Source organism: Atractosteus spatula, unplaced genomic scaffold (genome assembly GCF_055471065.1).
Source record: "Atractosteus spatula isolate fAtrSpa1 unplaced genomic scaffold, fAtrSpa1.hap1 Scaffold_5, whole genome shotgun sequence".
Lineage (NCBI taxonomy): Eukaryota > Metazoa > Chordata > Actinopteri > Semionotiformes > Lepisosteidae > Atractosteus > Atractosteus spatula.
In genome coordinates this window covers 369,057-388,956 of record NW_028296879.1, presented here as the reverse complement: position 1 = coordinate 388,956, position 19,900 = coordinate 369,057, and the positions used below count along the sequence as shown (strand labels likewise).

At 60.1% G+C, this 19,900-nt stretch overlaps 13 non-coding genes across 13 annotated transcripts; all 13 read left to right on the top strand.

Moving 5' to 3' along the window:
• Positions 1-196, top strand: LOC148806568 (U2 spliceosomal RNA). Its single transcript, XR_016089603.1, has one exon. It is a non-coding gene; the product is annotated as a U2 spliceosomal RNA (small nuclear RNA).
• Positions 197-975: 779 nt separating this feature from the next.
• Positions 976-1,166, top strand: LOC148806567 (U2 spliceosomal RNA). Its single transcript, XR_016089374.1, has one exon. It is a non-coding gene; the product is annotated as a U2 spliceosomal RNA (small nuclear RNA).
• A 3,306-nt stretch (positions 1,167-4,472) lies between these two features.
• Positions 4,473-4,666, top strand: LOC148806566 (U2 spliceosomal RNA). Its single transcript, XR_016089586.1, has one exon. It is a non-coding gene; the product is annotated as a U2 spliceosomal RNA (small nuclear RNA).
• Positions 4,667-5,449: 783 nt separating this feature from the next.
• Positions 5,450-5,640, top strand: LOC148806565 (U2 spliceosomal RNA). The gene has a single exon (XR_016089373.1). It is a non-coding gene; the product is annotated as a U2 spliceosomal RNA (small nuclear RNA).
• Positions 5,641-6,419: 779 nt separating this feature from the next.
• On the top strand, positions 6,420-6,610 carry LOC148806564 (U2 spliceosomal RNA). The gene has a single exon (XR_016089372.1). It is a non-coding gene; the product is annotated as a U2 spliceosomal RNA (small nuclear RNA).
• A 779-nt stretch (positions 6,611-7,389) lies between these two features.
• LOC148806563 (U2 spliceosomal RNA) lies at positions 7,390-7,580 on the top strand. Its single transcript, XR_016089371.1, has one exon. It is a non-coding gene; the product is annotated as a U2 spliceosomal RNA (small nuclear RNA).
• A 779-nt stretch (positions 7,581-8,359) lies between these two features.
• On the top strand, positions 8,360-8,550 carry LOC148806562 (U2 spliceosomal RNA). The gene has a single exon (XR_016089369.1). It is a non-coding gene; the product is annotated as a U2 spliceosomal RNA (small nuclear RNA).
• A 777-nt stretch (positions 8,551-9,327) lies between these two features.
• Positions 9,328-9,518, top strand: LOC148806561 (U2 spliceosomal RNA). Its single transcript, XR_016089368.1, has one exon. It is a non-coding gene; the product is annotated as a U2 spliceosomal RNA (small nuclear RNA).
• A 6,029-nt stretch (positions 9,519-15,547) lies between these two features.
• On the top strand, positions 15,548-15,739 carry LOC148806560 (U2 spliceosomal RNA). The gene has a single exon (XR_016089582.1). It is a non-coding gene; the product is annotated as a U2 spliceosomal RNA (small nuclear RNA).
• Positions 15,740-16,518: 779 nt separating this feature from the next.
• LOC148806559 (U2 spliceosomal RNA) lies at positions 16,519-16,709 on the top strand. The gene has a single exon (XR_016089367.1). It is a non-coding gene; the product is annotated as a U2 spliceosomal RNA (small nuclear RNA).
• Positions 16,710-17,488: 779 nt separating this feature from the next.
• LOC148806558 (U2 spliceosomal RNA) lies at positions 17,489-17,679 on the top strand. Its single transcript, XR_016089366.1, has one exon. It is a non-coding gene; the product is annotated as a U2 spliceosomal RNA (small nuclear RNA).
• A 777-nt stretch (positions 17,680-18,456) lies between these two features.
• On the top strand, positions 18,457-18,647 carry LOC148806557 (U2 spliceosomal RNA). Its single transcript, XR_016089365.1, has one exon. It is a non-coding gene; the product is annotated as a U2 spliceosomal RNA (small nuclear RNA).
• A 777-nt stretch (positions 18,648-19,424) lies between these two features.
• Positions 19,425-19,615, top strand: LOC148806556 (U2 spliceosomal RNA). Its single transcript, XR_016089364.1, has one exon. It is a non-coding gene; the product is annotated as a U2 spliceosomal RNA (small nuclear RNA).
• The last annotated feature ends 285 nt before the right edge of the window (positions 19,616-19,900 follow it).

The following is a 19,900-nucleotide window of genomic DNA, read 5'->3' as shown; positions in this document are numbered from 1 at the left end:
GTTGTTTTTTGTACTTTCGTAATAAAAAAAAAAAAAAAAAAAATCTGTTCTTATCAGTTTAATATCTGATACGTCCCCCATCGGGGGACCACATATTAAACGGATTTTTGGAACAGGGAGCTGGATCAGGAGCTTGCTCCGTCCTCTCCACGCATCGGCCCGGTATTGCAGCGCCTCCGGGAACGGTGCACTACCTTCTCTCAGCGGTGAAAAGACAGACGTAGCTAGCAAGCAAGCGAGGTGGACCGGAGCTCCTTCCTCTCCGGTCTCGTCTCTCGTCCATCTGTGCGTCTCTGTGTCTCTCTCTCTCCCCCTCCCCGTTCCCGTGCTCCCTCCGTGCACTTTCCCGCGCCTCGACTCTCTCGGCAAGCAGGCCGGCCCCCTTTTCGGCTCCCGTGCGTTTTCCCTCCAAAAAACTTAGTTTTTTCCTCCTTTTTCCAGGGAGGCAGGCGTGGCTTGTGTGTGTGTGTGTGTGTGTGTGTGTGTGTGTGTGTGTGTGTGTGTCCCCGTCCTTGCAGGCGGGCCCCTTTCGACAGCCGGCCGTTTTCCCTCCAAAAAACTTAGTATATACACCTTTTCTTTCTTTTTTTCGGCAGGCAGGCAGGTGTGTGTGTGTCCCCGTCCCTCCCGAGAGAGCGCTGCCCCTTGCCTCTGCCCGCAGGTGCCGACGGTCCGCTTTCGCTTGCAGCTCACTCGGCACGGCTGCTGCTGGTGGGAGGGGCCTAAGCTAAGGAGGCCGGCCGGCTGGCGCCCCCCGCGGCTGCGGTCGTTGTCGGGCCGTTGACAGGAGATCAAAGAGCAGGGCCCCCGCCCGGGACTGGCGGGCAGGCAGGCGAGCAAGCAGGCAGGCAAGAGAGGGGGAGAGCGGAGTCCGGGCGGCCGGCAGCCGCGTGCGGACCGGGCTCCAGAGGCGTCGGCCTGCGCCGCTGCGCGCCAGCCGGACGCCCGCGCGCCCGCCCAAGGCCGGCGTCGGGCATCGCTTCTCGGCCTTTTGGCTAAGATCAAGTGTAGTATCTGTTCTTATCAGTTTAATATCTGATACGTCCCCCATCGGGGGACCACATATTAAACGGATTTTTGGAACAGGGAGCTGGATCAGGAGCTTGCTCCGTCCTCTCCACGCATCGGCCCGGTATTGCAGCGCCTCCGGGAACGGTGCACTACCTTCTCTCAGCGGTGAAAAGACAGACGTAGCTAGCAAGCAAGCGAGGTGGACCGGAGCTCCTTCCTCTCCGGTCTCGTCTCTCGTCCATCTGTGCGTCTCTGTGTCTCTCTCTCTCCCCCTCCCCGTTCCCGTGCTCCCTCCGTGCACTTTCCCGCGCCTCGACTCTCTCGGCAAGCAGGCCGGCCCCCTTTTCGGCTCCCGTGCGTTTTCCCTCCAAAAAACTTAGTTTTTTCCTCCTTTTTCCAGGGAGGCAGGCGTGGCTTGTGTGTGTGTGTGTGTGTGTGTGTGTGTGTGTGTGTGTGTGTGTCCCCGTCCTTGCAGGCGGGCCCCTTTCGACAGCCGGCCGTTTTCCCTCCAAAAAACTTAGTATATACACCTTTTCTTTCTTTTTTTCGGCAGGCAGGCAGGTGTGTGTGTGTCCCCGTCCCTCCCGAGAGAGCGCTGCCCCTTGCCTCTGCCCGCAGGTGCCGACGGTCCGCTTTCGCTTGCAGCTCACTCGGCACGGCTGCTGCTGGTGGGAGGGGCCTAAGCTAAGGAGGCCGGCCGGCTGGCGCCCCCCGCGGCTGCGGTCGTTGTCGGGCCGTTGACAGGAGATCAAAGAGCAGGGCCCCCGCCCGGGACTGGCGGGCAGGCAGGCGAGCAAGCAGGCAGGCAAGAGAGGGGGAGAGCGGAGTCCGGGCGGCCGGCAGCCGCGTGCGGACCGGGCTCCAGAGGCGTCGGCCTGCGCCGCTGCGCGCCAGCCGGACGCCCGCGCGCCCGCCCAAGGCCGGCGTCGGGCATCGCTTCTCGGCCTTTTGGCTAAGATCAAGGTTTAAGCCGGCAAGCCCGCAATTCCGAGGTCTTAGTCAGAGGGTCGGGAAGGCGGCGGGAGGACAAGGAAGGCTGGAAGGAGTGATGCAGCGGGAGAAGGATTGACCGGAGGAGCTGAGCGTTGGGTTGGAGCTTGGAGGATCGAGACGTCGGTGGTGACGAGTGGAATTGCTGGCCAGTGGACGAGAACGGGAGACGGTGGTGGAGTGTTCTGGCGACCTGGAAGTGTGCTTTGGATCTGCGGCTGGAGATGGAGGCGGGACATCCTTGGTCGAGGAAGGAGCGACGGAAGGACTCCATCCGTTTCACTTTGCGAGACCGAGAAGAATCCGGGACTTGGACTAGAGATAAGTTCAAGACCTTTGTATTGAAAGAAGTTTTGGAGGTGAAACTGTCGGACATTCTATGTTTGCAGGACTATTGTGACCGCGGGGTTTTTGAATTAACTTTGGTTTCGAGCGAGCTCTGTTTTGAGTTATGGAGGAAGATTTTGGAGAGAAAGGGAAAGGCCCCGTTGAGCCTTTTCCGTGTGAATCCTATGTTTGCCGGAAGTTTACGGAAAATGACTGTTTTTGTTTTTGATCCCTTTGTTTCAGAAGAGGACATTGATGGGTTTTTAAATGAATTTGTGTTGTTGCAGGGGAAGGGGGAGAGGGATTTGGACTCTGAGGGGGTTTGGACGGGCAAACGTATCTACTGGATGAGGTTACGGTTTGGGGGTACGGAAGAGGGAGGGGTGTTGCACCCCCCCGCGTTTTTTGAGATCGGGACAGAGAGGGGATACCTGGTTTACCCAGGGCAGCCCCTCGCATGTAGGAAATGCGGGGTTCTGGGTCATTATGCTGCAAAATGTACAACAGTGTTTTGTAGTCGGTGTAAGGAACAGGGACATGTATTGAGGGATTGTAGGAAAGAGGTCCGATGTTTTTCTTGTGGGGAGTCAGGTCACATATATAGGAACTGTGTGGGAAGAACGAAGGTCAGGGTTGAACAAGATAAGTTAGAAGGAAAGGAGAGGGTCACTGATGGGAACGCGGTGTTAAACAGTGCGCAAGAGGAGGATGTGGATAGGGTGGGGAAAAATGAAATGGGAACTGCAGGAGTAGGTGTAGAGGGTAAGGAGGAAGAGGTCCAGTTGCGTGAAGGGTTAGGTGCAGATGGACCAGTAGGGGGTAGTGTGATAAAGACATCAGATAAGGAGGGTGTAGATGAGAGTGTGGTGAGGGGTAATTGTGAGTTAGTGGTGGAGGTGAGGGAGGTTACACAAGTTACGAGGCAGGAAGTGGAGGATGTAGTTAGGATGGCTATAGGAGAGTGTGCGGGGGGCATGAGGGGGAAGGAAAAGGAGGGGATGAAGAAAGATAAGGAAGGCGTGGGGGATGAGAGTGTTAGGAGTCAGGAGGTTAGTGTAGTTAGGGAGGTAGGTAAGGAGGGGATGGGTGGGAGTATGGAGAGGGTTACTGGTGAACATGTGGAGGTGTTGACGGATGAAGTACAAGCAGAGATGTCAAAGGTGGAAGTTGTGGAAAGTATGACTGTTGGAGAAAGTGCGGGGTGTCCGAGAGAGAAGGTGGGAAAACAAATGGGTATAAACGAGGACGGGGCGGTATCTAGTGGCAGTGAGGTGAGGGAGGTTGGTACGGGCAATAAACGAGCAGAGAGGCGTGTGGTAGAGACTAGAGTTGAGGAGGTGGGAGGGGCAGTTACAAATGTATGTGTGACAGGAGGAAGTAGTAACGCCCAAGATGATAGAACGCATGCCTGGGACCTTACAGATAGTGATGTTGAGAGGGAGCATGCAGCATATGCGAAACAGTGTAGAATAGAATGGGAGAAGGCAGGGCACATCGAAGTACCGTTGCCGGGTATACCGTGGGATTTTGTATCTGCAGTGAAGGTGCCAGAAGTTGAGTTAACTGAGGAGAATTTTCCACCCTTAGGGCCTGCAGGGGCTGCGGGGGGGAGGAAAAGTGGGAAGAAGAGGCCTGTTATAGTGGAGGGCACTGGGAAAGGAGGGAGCAAGGGCGGGCGTGTAAGTAAAAGTGGGTGCACAGAGGGGCATCAACCGTGGAAGGAGAACAAGATTTGTGAGGAGTGGACGACGGTTGAAGTAAGCCAGGAGTGGCAGAAACGGATAAAGGTGAAACCGAAGACATGCTTGGCCACAGTGCAAGAAGTGGAACGGAAGTTCCCAGGGTGTAGTATAGAACTTGTGAAGGAAGGGGATACTCCGGGTGGGTTTCGAATAGATGGGGAAACGAGGGAGGAACGTACACAGATTAGCAAGACGTTGTATGATGCATTATGTAAAAGTTTGAAGATGTGAACGATGGGTTTTGGGGGTTTATGTGTTTTGAGTATGGGAATAGTTTAGAATTAGGGGAGTGATTGATTTGCATATAGGGTGGGGTTATGCTAATGACTGGTTGATTTAAGTTTGGTGTATTTGTGAATTAGGTTTGATATTTGGGGCCTTTGTTATACCGAGTTTGGATTTATGGATTTTTGTACTTTGTAATAAAAAAAAAAAAAAAAAAATCTGTTCTTATCAGTTTAATATCTGATACGTCCCCCATCGGGGGACCACATATTAAACGGATTTTTGGAACAGGGAGCTGGATCAGGAGCTTGCTCCGTCCTCTCCACGCATCGGCCCGGTATTGCAGCGCCTCCGGGAACGGTGCACTACCTTCTCTCAGCGGTGAAAAGACAGACGTAGCTAGCAAGCAAGCGAGGTGGACCGGAGCTCCTTCCTCTCCGGTCTCGTCTCTCGTCCATCTGTGCGTCTCTGTGTCTCTCTCTCTCCCCCTCCCCGTTCCCGTGCTCCCTCCGTGCACTTTCCCGCGCCTCGACTCTCTCGGCAAGCAGGCCGGCCCCCTTTTCGGCTCCCGTGCGTTTTCCCTCCAAAAAACTTAGTTTTTTCCTCCTTTTTCCAGGGAGGCAGGCGTGGCTTGTGTGTGTGTGTGTGTGTGTGTGTGTGTGTGTGTGTGTGTGTGTGTGTGTCCCCGTCCTTGCAGGCGGGCCCCTTTCGACAGCCGGCCGTTTTCCCTCCAAAAAACTTAGTATATACACCTTTTCTTTCTTTTTTTCGGCAGGCAGGCAGGTGTGTGTGTGTCCCCGTCCCTCCCGAGAGAGCGCTGCCCCTTGCCTCTGCCCGCAGGTGCCGACGGTCCGCTTTCGCTTGCAGCTCACTCGGCACGGCTGCTGCTGGTGGGAGGGGCCTAAGCTAAGGAGGCCGGCCGGCTGGCGCCCCCCGCGGCTGCGGTCGTTGTCGGGCCGTTGACAGGAGATCAAAGAGCAGGGCCCCCGCCCGGGACTGGCGGGCAGGCAGGCGAGCAAGCAGGCAGGCAAGAGAGGGGGAGAGCGGAGTCCGGGCGGCCGGCAGCCGCGTGCGGACCGGGCTCCAGAGGCGTCGGCCTGCGCCGCTGCGCGCCAGCCGGACGCCCGCGCGCCCGCCCAAGGCCGGCGTCGGGCATCGCTTCTCGGCCTTTTGGCTAAGATCAAGTGTAGTATCTGTTCTTATCAGTTTAATATCTGATACGTCCCCCATCGGGGGACCACATATTAAACGGATTTTTGGAACAGGGAGCTGGATCAGGAGCTTGCTCCGTCCTCTCCACGCATCGGCCCGGTATTGCAGCGCCTCCGGGAACGGTGCACTACCTTCTCTCAGCGGTGAAAAGACAGACGTAGCTAGCAAGCAAGCGAGGTGGACCGGAGCTCCTTCCTCTCCGGTCTCGTCTCTCGTCCATCTGTGCGTCTCTGTGTCTCTCTCTCTCCCCCTCCCCGTTCCCGTGCTCCCTCCGTGCACTTTCCCGCGCCTCGACTCTCTCGGCAAGCAGGCCGGCCCCCTTTTCGGCTCCCGTGCGTTTTCCCTCCAAAAAACTTAGTTTTTTCCTCCTTTTTCCAGGGAGGCAGGCGTGGCTTGTGTGTGTGTGTGTGTGTGTGTGTGTGTGTGTGTGTGTGTGTGTGTCCCCGTCCTTGCAGGCGGGCCCCTTTCGACAGCCGGCCGTTTTCCCTCCAAAAAACTTAGTATATACACCTTTTCTTTCTTTTTTTCGGCAGGCAGGCAGGTGTGTGTGTGTCCCCGTCCCTCCCGAGAGAGCGCTGCCCCTTGCCTCTGCCCGCAGGTGCCGACGGTCCGCTTTCGCTTGCAGCTCACTCGGCACGGCTGCTGCTGGTGGGAGGGGCCTAAGCTAAGGAGGCCGGCCGGCTGGCGCCCCCCGCGGCTGCGGTCGTTGTCGGGCCGTTGACAGGAGATCAAAGAGCAGGGCCCCCGCCCGGGACTGGCGGGCAGGCAGGCGAGCAAGCAGGCAGGCAAGAGAGGGGGAGAGCGGAGTCCGGGCGGCCGGCAGCCGCGTGCGGACCGGGCTCCAGAGGCGTCGGCCTGCGCCGCTGCGCGCCAGCCGGACGCCCGCGCGCCCGCCCAAGGCCGGCGTCGGGCATCGCTTCTCGGCCTTTTGGCTAAGATCAAGTGTAGTATCTGTTCTTATCAGTTTAATATCTGATACGTCCCCCATCGGGGGACCACATATTAAACGGATTTTTGGAACAGGGAGCTGGATCAGGAGCTTGCTCCGTCCTCTCCACGCATCGGCCCGGTATTGCAGCGCCTCCGGGAACGGTGCACTACCTTCTCTCAGCGGTGAAAAGACAGACGTAGCTAGCAAGCAAGCGAGGTGGACCGGAGCTCCTTCCTCTCCGGTCTCGTCTCTCGTCCATCTGTGCGTCTCTGTGTCTCTCTCTCTCCCCCTCCCCGTTCCCGTGCTCCCTCCGTGCACTTTCCCGCGCCTCGACTCTCTCGGCAAGCAGGCCGGCCCCCTTTTCGGCTCCCGTGCGTTTTCCCTCCAAAAAACTTAGTTTTTTCCTCCTTTTTCCAGGGAGGCAGGCGTGGCTTGTGTGTGTGTGTGTGTGTGTGTGTGTGTGTGTGTGTGTGTGTGTGTCCCCGTCCTTGCAGGCGGGCCCCTTTCGACAGCCGGCCGTTTTCCCTCCAAAAAACTTAGTATATACACCTTTTCTTTCTTTTTTTCGGCAGGCAGGCAGGTGTGTGTGTGTCCCCGTCCCTCCCGAGAGAGCGCTGCCCCTTGCCTCTGCCCGCAGGTGCCGACGGTCCGCTTTCGCTTGCAGCTCACTCGGCACGGCTGCTGCTGGTGGGAGGGGCCTAAGCTAAGGAGGCCGGCCGGCTGGCGCCCCCCGCGGCTGCGGTCGTTGTCGGGCCGTTGACAGGAGATCAAAGAGCAGGGCCCCCGCCCGGGACTGGCGGGCAGGCAGGCGAGCAAGCAGGCAGGCAAGAGAGGGGGAGAGCGGAGTCCGGGCGGCCGGCAGCCGCGTGCGGACCGGGCTCCAGAGGCGTCGGCCTGCGCCGCTGCGCGCCAGCCGGACGCCCGCGCGCCCGCCCAAGGCCGGCGTCGGGCATCGCTTCTCGGCCTTTTGGCTAAGATCAAGTGTAGTATCTGTTCTTATCAGTTTAATATCTGATACGTCCCCCATCGGGGGACCACATATTAAACGGATTTTTGGAACAGGGAGCTGGATCAGGAGCTTGCTCCGTCCTCTCCACGCATCGGCCCGGTATTGCAGCGCCTCCGGGAACGGTGCACTACCTTCTCTCAGCGGTGAAAAGACAGACGTAGCTAGCAAGCAAGCGAGGTGGACCGGAGCTCCTTCCTCTCCGGTCTCGTCTCTCGTCCATCTGTGCGTCTCTGTGTCTCTCTCTCTCCCCCTCCCCGTTCCCGTGCTCCCTCCGTGCACTTTCCCGCGCCTCGACTCTCTCGGCAAGCAGGCCGGCCCCCTTTTCGGCTCCCGTGCGTTTTCCCTCCAAAAAACTTAGTTTTTTCCTCCTTTTTCCAGGGAGGCAGGCGTGGCTTGTGTGTGTGTGTGTGTGTGTGTGTGTGTGTGTGTGTGTGTGTGTGTCCCCGTCCTTGCAGGCGGGCCCCTTTCGACAGCCGGCCGTTTTCCCTCCAAAAAACTTAGTATATACACCTTTTCTTTCTTTTTTTCGGCAGGCAGGCAGGTGTGTGTGTGTCCCCGTCCCTCCCGAGAGAGCGCTGCCCCTTGCCTCTGCCCGCAGGTGCCGACGGTCCGCTTTCGCTTGCAGCTCACTCGGCACGGCTGCTGCTGGTGGGAGGGGCCTAAGCTAAGGAGGCCGGCCGGCTGGCGCCCCCCGCGGCTGCGGTCGTTGTCGGGCCGTTGACAGGAGATCAAAGAGCAGGGCCCCCGCCCGGGACTGGCGGGCAGGCAGGCGAGCAAGCAGGCAGGCAAGAGAGGGGGAGAGCGGAGTCCGGGCGGCCGGCAGCCGCGTGCGGACCGGGCTCCAGAGGCGTCGGCCTGCGCCGCTGCGCGCCAGCCGGACGCCCGCGCGCCCGCCCAAGGCCGGCGTCGGGCATCGCTTCTCGGCCTTTTGGCTAAGATCAAGTGTAGTATCTGTTCTTATCAGTTTAATATCTGATACGTCCCCCATCGGGGGACCACATATTAAACGGATTTTTGGAACAGGGAGCTGGATCAGGAGCTTGCTCCGTCCTCTCCACGCATCGGCCCGGTATTGCAGCGCCTCCGGGAACGGTGCACTACCTTCTCTCAGCGGTGAAAAGACAGACGTAGCTAGCAAGCAAGCGAGGTGGACCGGAGCTCCTTCCTCTCCGGTCTCGTCTCTCGTCCATCTGTGCGTCTCTGTGTCTCTCTCTCTCCCCCTCCCCGTTCCCGTGCTCCCTCCGTGCACTTTCCCGCGCCTCGACTCTCTCGGCAAGCAGGCCGGCCCCCTTTTCGGCTCCCGTGCGTTTTCCCTCCAAAAAACTTAGTTTTTTCCTCCTTTTTCCAGGGAGGCAGGCGTGGCTTGTGTGTGTGTGTGTGTGTGTGTGTGTGTGTGTGTGTGTGTGTGTCCCCGTCCTTGCAGGCGGGCCCCTTTCGACAGCCGGCCGTTTTCCCTCCAAAAAACTTAGTATATACACCTTTTCTTTCTTTTTTTCGGCAGGCAGGCAGGTGTGTGTGTGTCCCCGTCCCTCCCGAGAGAGCGCTGCCCCTTGCCTCTGCCCGCAGGTGCCGACGGTCCGCTTTCGCTTGCAGCTCACTCGGCACGGCTGCTGCTGGTGGGAGGGGCCTAAGCTAAGGAGGCCGGCCGGCTGGCGCCCCCCGCGGCTGCGGTCGTTGTCGGGCCGTTGACAGGAGATCAAAGAGCAGGGCCCCCGCCCGGGACTGGCGGGCAGGCAGGCGAGCAAGCAGGCAGGCAAGAGAGGGGGAGAGCGGAGTCCGGGCGGCCGGCAGCCGCGTGCGGACCGGGCTCCAGAGGCGTCGGCCTGCGCCGCTGCGCGCCAGCCGGACGCCCGCGCGCCCGCCCAAGGCCGGCGTCGGGCATCGCTTCTCGGCCTTTTGGCTAAGATCAAGTGTAGTATCTGTTCTTATCAGTTTAATATCTGATACGTCCCCCATCGGGGGACCACATATTAAACGGATTTTTGGAACAGGGAGCTGGATCAGGAGCTTGCTCCGTCCTCTCCACGCATCGGCCCGGTATTGCAGCGCCTCCGGGAACGGTGCACTACCTTCTCTCAGCGGTGAAAAGACAGACGTAGCTAGCAAGCAAGCGAGGTGGACCGGAGCTCCTTCCTCTCCGGTCTCGTCTCTCGTCCATCTGTGCGTCTCTGTGTCTCTCTCTCTCCCCCTCCCCGTTCCCGTGCTCCCTCCGTGCACTTTCCCGCGCCTCGACTCTCTCGGCAAGCAGGCCGGCCCCCTTTTCGGCTCCCGTGCGTTTTCCCTCCAAAAAACTTAGTTTTTTCCTCCTTTTTCCAGGGAGGCAGGCGTGGCTTGTGTGTGTGTGTGTGTGTGTGTGTGTGTGTGTGTGTGTGTGTCCCCGTCCTTGCAGGCGGGCCCCTTTCGACAGCCGGCCGTTTTCCCTCCAAAAAACTTAGTATATACACCTTTTCTTTCTTTTTTTCGGCAGGCAGGCAGGTGTGTGTGTGTCCCCGTCCCTCCCGAGAGAGCGCTGCCCCTTGCCTCTGCCCGCAGGTGCCGACGGTCCGCTTTCGCTTGCAGCTCACTCGGCACGGCTGCTGCTGGTGGGAGGGGCCTAAGCTAAGGAGGCCGGCCGGCTGGCGCCCCCCGCGGCTGCGGTCGTTGTCGGGCCGTTGACAGGAGATCAAAGAGCAGGGCCCCCGCCCGGGACTGGCGGGCAGGCAGGCGAGCAAGCAGGCAGGCAAGAGAGGGGGAGAGCGGAGTCCGGGCGGCCGGCAGCCGCGTGCGGACCGGGCTCCAGAGGCGTCGGCCTGCGCCGCTGCGCGCCAGCCGGACGCCCGCGCGCCCGCCCAAGGCCGGCGTCGGGCATCGCTTCTCGGCCTTTCGGCTAAGATCGGAAAAGTACGTGGCAGGCCCGCGGCTTGAAGACTTGGCTGGGGGACGAGAAGGGCGGCGGCGGAGAGACCGTGAGAGGAGACCGAGAGGACAGCGTTGCGGAGACACGTTTTGGATTGCCTTGGATTGACCCGGATTGCTTTTGGATTACGTTTTTTGCCTTTTGGACGTCGGAACCTTTGATTTTCTTTTTCTACCCGGCTTTGCATCTCTTGGCTGTTTGGCGGCCGAAAGGCTGCTCCCAACCATGGCTGCAGAGCCAGGAGAGGCGAGGAGGGCTGGGAAGGACCCCAGCATCAAGTGGACCCTCCGCTTCCATTGGAAACCGGAGACGGCGCCACCAGGAAGGGAGCAATTTGAGGATGATGTCCTGTTTGGTGCTTTGGGGCTGAAGGCAGCAGAGATCAAGTGCGTGCAGGGGAACCAGCCACAGAAGTTCATCGACACCACCTTCATCAGTGCGGACATCCACAAAAGAATGGTAGGGAAATGCAATGACATCATTAAGAGCGGCGGATTCCGGGAGTATGAGTGTGGTGGATTGCAGTGCGACAGCAAGAGGTGGGTGGTTTTGCACATGTTTGACCCCTTTGTGACGGATGCCGACGTGACTACCTTCCTGAGCAGGTATGTGGATGTGAGAACTGGGCCTTTGGTGCTCAGCGACACACGCACTGTGTGGACGGGAAAGCGTCGGTACCTGGTGGATCTGAGGCGGGACAAGGATTCAAAGGACGGATACAGCCACCCACCGGCCACATTCGCAATCGGAGGAGGTAGGGGGTACATGTTTTACTGGGACCAGCCTGACTTTTGCAGGAAGTGTCGGACCACCGGGCACCGTGAGGGGGCATGTACGGCGGAGAAGTGTGGGAAGTGCGGCCGCCCGGGACACCACACCCGAGACTGCCAGGTGAAGGAGTGCTCCCTGTGCGGGGACAGAGGCCACCTTTTCCGGCAGTGCAGTAAGAGGGGCGCGGCCACGGAGAGGACGGCCAAGGAGAGAACGGCCACGGAGAAGGCGGCCACGGAGGAGGCGGTTAAGGAGTGGATCAGGCAGGCGGATGAGGCCAGCGAGGGGGAAGGCCGGCCGACGAGCAGCAGGCCCCCCGGTAAGGGAGAGAAGAGGGGAGGAAGGAAACAGGGACGGGAACAGGTGGAGGAGGAGCGCCAGGGAGAAGAGGATGGTGAGCGTCCAGGAACATCGTGGGGCTCAGACATGGAGCAGCGGGAGGCAGCCCGGGGATCGGATAGCGAACGACCGGGAACATCGCGGGGAGCGGACGGAGGGGCTGGAACCTGGGCGGAAGTGGTGAGGAAGGGGCGCCCCCTGATGGGCGGGGGAAGAACTGCGCCTGCACCGACGCCAGCAGAGGAGGAGGGGATGGTGGCCCTGCAGAGCGCGGGGCAGAAGAGGAAGACGAAGAGGCTGCGGGCAGGAAAACGCCGGCAAGAGACGCAGGAGAAGAAGAAGAAGACGGTCGAGGAGGAAGGCCAGGAGGAAGACCCGGGAGACCTCGCAGACTCTGAGGGGATGGAAGAGGAGGAGGGAGTCTCGTCGGCCTTGAGCGACTCCGAGGCCGAAAGCACCTCGGAATCTCTCCCCCCAGGGCAGGGGTCAGGGGCGGTACCGATGGCCGTCTTTTCAGTGTCGGGCAACGTGACAGACGAAGGCAGCCCTGTAGTCGCCTGCCTGCCTGCACCGCTTACTCCCGAGCAAGAGGCCCCGGATACCCCAGTCCAGTTCATGGACACGGAGGATGGCAGCTCAGGAAGTACAGCAGGGACGGCGAGCTCTCCGGATTCCAGCCGCTCGGAGGGAATGGAGAGTGACAGTCTCCCTCAAGACCCGCCATGACCCTCACAGTTGCAACAGCTAACGTGAGGGGTCTGAGGAAGCAGGAGAAGAGAGCGGCAGTGTTTTCCTACCTGTCTCGAAGGAAGTTGGATGTGACCTTTTTGCAGGAAGTCCATCTCAAGGACCTCGACGACGTGAGGACCCTTCAGAGGGAGTGGAGGAGGGGTCCCTCGTGGTGGAGCGTCGGAGGGGTGAACTCTTCTGGCGTGGGTATCCTGTGCGGCTTGCCAGGGTTCGCCGCCCAAACAGTCAGCTCAGTGATTCCCGGACGTCTGCTGGCGGTGGACGGAACCTGGAGGGGAGTGAAGATAAGGTTAGTCAGCGTGTACGCCCCAGCAGACAGAAGACAGCAGGGCTCCTTTTTGAAAGACCTGGAGCCCGTGCTGTATACCAACAGGGAGCTGATTGTCGGCGGCGACTTCAACATCGACCTGGGAGACCCGCACGGCCAGGGAGTTCATCTGTTGAGGTCCTTGATCGCAGATTTCGGCCTTCGAGACGGGTTTCAGAACGTTGCACACCACACCTGGGACAACGGGAGAGGAAGTTTTCGACGCCTCGACTACATCCTCTCTACTGTGAAGTGGACAACATTGAGCAGGCAAGTGACCCCTACCTGGTTCTCGGATCACCAGCTGCTCACGATCTCCTTCGGTGTTGAGGACCCGCGCTTCCAGGCTGGGTACTGGAAGCTGAACAAACAAGTTCTACAAGAGGAGAGATATCGGAGGAAGATTGGGACAGTGCTGAAAGACCTGGGGAGGAGAAGAGAGCTCTTTAGCTCGGCGGTGCACTGGTGGGAATCGTGTAAACAGACTCTCGCGACGGTCACCAGGCGATACTGCTGGATCCGGCGGAGTCTGGAGGAACGCCAGTGCGCCCAGCTCCAAGAGGAGCTAGAAGCACTGTACGAGCAGCTGAACCAGGGGGGCGCCTTCAACGGCGAGAAGATTGCCATCGTCAGGAGCCTGCTTAGAGACACGTGGCTGCAGAGAGCAAAGAACTTTCTTTTCAGGCTGCGGGGAGTTTGGAAGGAGGGAGAAGAACAGTGCTCTCCCCAATTCTTCAGCGCCGTGAGGAGGCAGCAGGAGCGCTGCTGCTTCGAAAGCTTGCGGCGCGAAGATGGGACTGCAGTCACGGACTTACCTGGGATGCTGGAGTGTGCCACAGGGTTTTACGCTACCTTGTTCCAGGAGAAGGAGATCGACGCCAGCACCAAGGAGAGGCTCCTGGAGGGTGTTGAGAAGGCGGTGGACGATCCCGCCTCGCTGGTCGGGCCTGTGACGGGGGCGGAAATCAAGACAGCATTGTTTGGTTTGAAGAAGGGGACCGTCCCCGGAGTCGACGGCCTACCAGCGGAGTTCTACCGCACCTTCTGGGACCAGCTAGAGCCCTTTCTGGTGCAGGTCTTTAATGAGGCCCTGGACAGCAATGAACTGGGCCTCTCTATGAAGACCGGCGTCGTGACCCTGATCTACAAGGGAGGAGACAAGGCGGACCTGGGAAACTGGAGGCCGATCCAGCTCCTGTGCACGGACTATAAGATCTTGGCCAGGGTGCTGGGCGGCCGTCTGAGAACGGTGATGCCGGAGCTGGTCGGGGCGGACCAGACATGTGGCGTGGCAGGCCGGAAGATCAGCTGGAACCTGCAGCTGATCCGGGACACCATCGCCTGGGTGGAGGACAGAGGCCTGCCGCTCATGCTGGTGAGCCTAGATCAGGCGAAGGCGTTCGACCGGGTCCACCATGAGACCCTGTGGGCACTCCTAAGGAGGAAGGGTCTGCCTGACGCTTTCGTCAGGTGGATCGAAGCGCTCTACAACGGCGCCACGTCCCGGGTAAGAGTCAACGGAGCAGTAGGGAGGAGGATTCCGGTAAGGTGTGGTGTGCGACAGGGATGTCCACTCTCGCCCCTGCTGTATGTCATCTTTCTTGAGCTGCTGCTGGATCCCTTACGGAAGGATCCCGGAGTGGAGGGAATTAAAGTGCCAGGTGGAGGTGGGCAGGAAGCTAAAACCGCGGCCTACGCGGATGACGTGACACTCTTCCTCAGTTCTGACAGGAGTCTGGGGAGAGTGTTGGACATCGTGGAGGCCTACTCCAGAGGCACCGGCGCCCAACTGAATCGCGCCAAGAGCCTGGTGAAGCTTTTTGGAACCTGGCCGTATGCACCGGAGATCACCGGAGGACTGAAAGAGACAGCCGGCCCGGTGAAAATCCTGGGGGTCCTATTTCACACCCTGGACCCCTCAGGGCTGAACTGGGAGGCCAGGTTCCGGAAGATCAGGCAGAAGCTGGGCCTTTGGCAGCATCGATCCCTGACATGGATAGGGAAGGCGCTGGTGCTGAAGGTGGAGATCCTGCCCTTGCTTCTCCACCTGGCAGTAGTGTACCCCCTACCTAAAAGGAAAAGGAAGGAACTGGTAAGAACAGTCTTTGCATTTGTTTGGGGCCACTCATACGAACGGATTCGCCGGATAGATATGTGCAGACCTACCATGGAAGGAGGCAGAGGGATCCCAAACTTCCCAGTGAAGTTGGACTGTGTTTTCGTTGCCAACCTGTGCGTCATCCTGCACGGAAACCCGCCCCACCTGTGTGGCCGGTTCGTGAGCCTCTGGCTGGCAGCGAGCATGAGACACCTGGCCGCATGGAGCAACACGACCCCGAAGGCCGAGCGGCTCCCACTGCACTACCGACACGCAGTGCAGTGGCTGAGGGCACACCCAGAGGTACGGGACAAAGACATCGCGCTGAGCCATAGGAAGATGTACCAGGTGGTCACAGCACTGGACAGGCCAGCGCTCCTGGGTGTGCCCAGTGACATCTGGCAGCAGGCCCAGCCAAAGGGCCTGGATAACAGACTAAAGGACCTGAACTGGCTCGGCGTGTGGGGTCGAATGGCGGTCAGGGCCGTCATGTGCTCGCATGGCTTGTCAAAGAAGAGCCAGTGCCCGAGGCACGGCTGCACAGGGGAAGAAACAGTAAATCATGTCTTTTGGGAGTGCGGGTTCGTGCAGAGGGTGTGGAAGTCCAGCCAGCACCTCTACGCACAGGTAGGCCTGGGGTCCCTCCTGACTCTGAACACGGTGATGAAGGGCGTGGCTGGTTCCCGAAAGTGGAATGCGGCGTTTCTCCTGTGGCTCCTGATCAGCCTGACCAAGCTCCACGTGTGGGACGCGAGGTCAGAGCTGGTCAAACACGGCGTGGAGAGGTCAGTGCCGGCCATCTTGAGGAGAGTCAAGAGGGACGTCTCACGGAAGATCCGGTGGGACGTCCTCCGATGGGGATTCGCCGCAGCACGCGAAAGATGGAAGGACTTGATCACATGGGTGTAAAGGTGGAGGGTAGAGTAAACTTTTGAAAGTACTGTTTTTTACTGATTTCTAATAAAACATAAAAAAAAATCTGTTCTTATCAGTTTAATATCTGATACGTCCCCCATCGGGGGACCACATATTAAACGGATTTTTGGAACAGGGAGCTGGATCAGGAGCTTGCTCCGTCCTCTCCACGCATCGGCCCGGTATTGCAGCGCCTCCGGGAACGGTGCACTACCTTCTCTCAGCGGTGAAAAGACAGACGTAGCTAGCAAGCAAGCGAGGTGGACCGGAGCTCCTTCCTCTCCGGTCTCGTCTCTCGTCCATCTGTGCGTCTCTGTGTCTCTCTCTCTCCCCCTCCCCGTTCCCGTGCTCCCTCCGTGCACTTTCCCGCGCCTCGACTCTCTCGGCAAGCAGGCCGGCCCCCTTTTCGGCTCCCGTGCGTTTTCCCTCCAAAAAACTTAGTTTTTTCCTCCTTTTTCCAGGGAGGCAGGCGTGGCTTGTGTGTGTGTGTGTGTGTGTGTGTGTGTGTGTGTGTGTGTGTGTGTCCCCGTCCTTGCAGGCGGGCCCCTTTCGACAGCCGGCCGTTTTCCCTCCAAAAAACTTAGTATATACACCTTTTCTTTCTTTTTTTCGGCAGGCAGGCAGGTGTGTGTGTGTCCCCGTCCCTCCCGAGAGAGCGCTGCCCCTTGCCTCTGCCCGCAGGTGCCGACGGTCCGCTTTCGCTTGCAGCTCACTCGGCACGGCTGCTGCTGGTGGGAGGGGCCTAAGCTAAGGAGGCCGGCCGGCTGGCGCCCCCCGCGGCTGCGGTCGTTGTCGGGCCGTTGACAGGAGATCAAAGAGCAGGGCCCCCGCCCGGGACTGGCGGGCAGGCAGGCGAGCAAGCAGGCAGGCAAGAGAGGGGGAGAGCGGAGTCCGGGCGGCCGGCAGCCGCGTGCGGACCGGGCTCCAGAGGCGTCGGCCTGCGCCGCTGCGCGCCAGCCGGACGCCCGCGCGCCCGCCCAAGGCCGGCGTCGGGCATCGCTTCTCGGCCTTTTGGCTAAGATCAAGTGTAGTATCTGTTCTTATCAGTTTAATATCTGATACGTCCCCCATCGGGGGACCACATATTAAACGGATTTTTGGAACAGGGAGCTGGATCAGGAGCTTGCTCCGTCCTCTCCACGCATCGGCCCGGTATTGCAGCGCCTCCGGGAACGGTGCACTACCTTCTCTCAGCGGTGAAAAGACAGACGTAGCTAGCAAGCAAGCGAGGTGGACCGGAGCTCCTTCCTCTCCGGTCTCGTCTCTCGTCCATCTGTGCGTCTCTGTGTCTCTCTCTCTCCCCCTCCCCGTTCCCGTGCTCCCTCCGTGCACTTTCCCGCGCCTCGACTCTCTCGGCAAGCAGGCCGGCCCCCTTTTCGGCTCCCGTGCGTTTTCCCTCCAAAAAACTTAGTTTTTTCCTCCTTTTTCCAGGGAGGCAGGCGTGGCTTGTGTGTGTGTGTGTGTGTGTGTGTGTGTGTGTGTGTGTGTGTGTGTCCCCGTCCTTGCAGGCGGGCCCCTTTCGACAGCCGGCCGTTTTCCCTCCAAAAAACTTAGTATATACACCTTTTCTTTCTTTTTTTCGGCAGGCAGGCAGGTGTGTGTGTGTCCCCGTCCCTCCCGAGAGAGCGCTGCCCCTTGCCTCTGCCCGCAGGTGCCGACGGTCCGCTTTCGCTTGCAGCTCACTCGGCACGGCTGCTGCTGGTGGGAGGGGCCTAAGCTAAGGAGGCCGGCCGGCTGGCGCCCCCCGCGGCTGCGGTCGTTGTCGGGCCGTTGACAGGAGATCAAAGAGCAGGGCCCCCGCCCGGGACTGGCGGGCAGGCAGGCGAGCAAGCAGGCAGGCAAGAGAGGGGGAGAGCGGAGTCCGGGCGGCCGGCAGCCGCGTGCGGACCGGGCTCCAGAGGCGTCGGCCTGCGCCGCTGCGCGCCAGCCGGACGCCCGCGCGCCCGCCCAAGGCCGGCGTCGGGCATCGCTTCTCGGCCTTTTGGCTAAGATCAAGTGTAGTATCTGTTCTTATCAGTTTAATATCTGATACGTCCCCCATCGGGGGACCACATATTAAACGGATTTTTGGAACAGGGAGCTGGATCAGGAGCTTGCTCCGTCCTCTCCACGCATCGGCCCGGTATTGCAGCGCCTCCGGGAACGGTGCACTACCTTCTCTCAGCGGTGAAAAGACAGACGTAGCTAGCAAGCAAGCGAGGTGGACCGGAGCTCCTTCCTCTCCGGTCTCGTCTCTCGTCCATCTGTGCGTCTCTGTGTCTCTCTCTCTCCCCCTCCCCGTTCCCGTGCTCCCTCCGTGCACTTTCCCGCGCCTCGACTCTCTCGGCAAGCAGGCCGGCCCCCTTTTCGGCTCCCGTGCGTTTTCCCTCCAAAAAACTTAGTTTTTTCCTCCTTTTTCCAGGGAGGCAGGCGTGGCTTGTGTGTGTGTGTGTGTGTGTGTGTGTGTGTGTGTGTGTGTGTGTCCCCGTCCTTGCAGGCGGGCCCCTTTCGACAGCCGGCCGTTTTCCCTCCAAAAAACTTAGTATATACACCTTTTCTTTCTTTTTTTCGGCAGGCAGGCAGGTGTGTGTGTGTCCCCGTCCCTCCCGAGAGAGCGCTGCCCCTTGCCTCTGCCCGCAGGTGCCGACGGTCCGCTTTCGCTTGCAGCTCACTCGGCACGGCTGCTGCTGGTGGGAGGGGCCTAAGCTAAGGAGGCCGGCCGGCTGGCGCCCCCCGCGGCTGCGGTCGTTGTCGGGCCGTTGACAGGAGATCAAAGAGCAGGGCCCCCGCCCGGGACTGGCGGGCAGGCAGGCGAGCAAGCAGGCAGGCAAGAGAGGGGGAGAGCGGAGTCCGGGCGGCCGGCAGCCGCGTGCGGACCGGGCTCCAGAGGCGTCGGCCTGCGCCGCTGCGCGCCAGCCGGACGCCCGCGCGCCCGCCCAAGGCCGGCGTCGGGCATCGCTTCTCGGCCTTTTGGCTAAGATCAAGTGTAGTATCTGTTCTTATCAGTTTAATATCTGATACGTCCCCCATCGGGGGACCACATATTAAACGGATTTTTGGAACAGGGAGCTGGATCAGGAGCTTGCTCCGTCCTCTCCACGCATCGGCCCGGTATTGCAGCGCCTCCGGGAACGGTGCACTACCTTCTCTCAGCGGTGAAAAGACAGACGTAGCTAGCAAGCAAGCGAGGTGGACCGGAGCTCCTTCCTCTCCGGTCTCGTCTCTCGTCCATCTGTGCGTCTCTGTGTCTCTCTCTCTCCCCCTCCCCGTTCCCGTGCTCCCTCCGTGCACTTTCCCGCGCCTCGACTCTCTCGGCAAGCAGGCCGGCCCCCTTTTCGGCTCCCGTGCGTTTTCCCTCCAAAAAACTTAGTTTTTTCCTCCTTTTTCCAGGGAGGCAGGCGTGGCTTGTGTGTGTGTGTGTGTGTGTGTGTGTGTGTGTGTGTGTGTGTGTCCCCGTCCTTGCAGGCGGGCCCCTTTCGACAGCCGGCCGTTTTCCCTCCAAAAAACTTAGTATATACACCTTTTCTTTCTTTTTTTCGGCAGGCAGGCAGGTGTGTGTGTGTCCCCGTCCCTCCCGAGAGAGCGCTGCCCCTTGCCTCTGCCCGCAGGTGCCGACGGTCCGCTTTCGCTTGCAGCTCACTCGGCACGGCTGCTGCTGGTGGGAGGGGCCTAAGCTAAGGAGGCCGGCCGGCTGGCGCCCCCCGCGGCTGCGGTCGTTGTCGGGCCGTTGACAGGAGATCAAAGAGCAGGGCCCCCGCCCGGGACTGGCGGGCAGGCAGGCGAGCAAGCAGGCAGGCAAGAGAGGGGGAGAGCGGAGTCCGGGCGGCCGGCAGCCGCGTGCGGACCGGGCTCCAGAGGCGTCGGCCTGCGCCGCTGCGCGCCAGCCGGACGCCCGCGCGCCCGCCCAAGGCCGGCGTCGGGCATCGCTTCTCGGCCTTTTGGCTAAGATCAAGTGTAGTATCTGTTCTTATCAGTTTAATATCTGATACGTCCCCCATCGGGGGACCACATATTAAACGGATTTTTGGAACAGGGAGCTGGATCAGGAGCTTGCTCCGTCCTCTCCACGCATCGGCCCGGTATTGCAGCGCCTCCGGGAACGGTGCACTACCTTCTCTCAGCGGTGAAAAGACAGACGTAGCTAGCAAGCAAGCGAGGTGGACCGGAGCTCCTTCCTCTCCGGTCTCGTCTCTCGTCCATCTGTGCGTCTCTGTGTCTCTCTCTCTCCCCCTCCCCGTTCCCGTGCTCCCTCCGTGCACTTTCCCGCGCCTCGACTCTCTCGGCAAGCAGGCCGGCCCCCTTTTCGGCTCCCGTGCGTTTTCCCTCCAAAAAACTTAGTTTTTTCCTCCTTTTTCCAGGGAGGCAGGCGTGGCTTGTGTGTGTGTGTGTGTGTGTGTG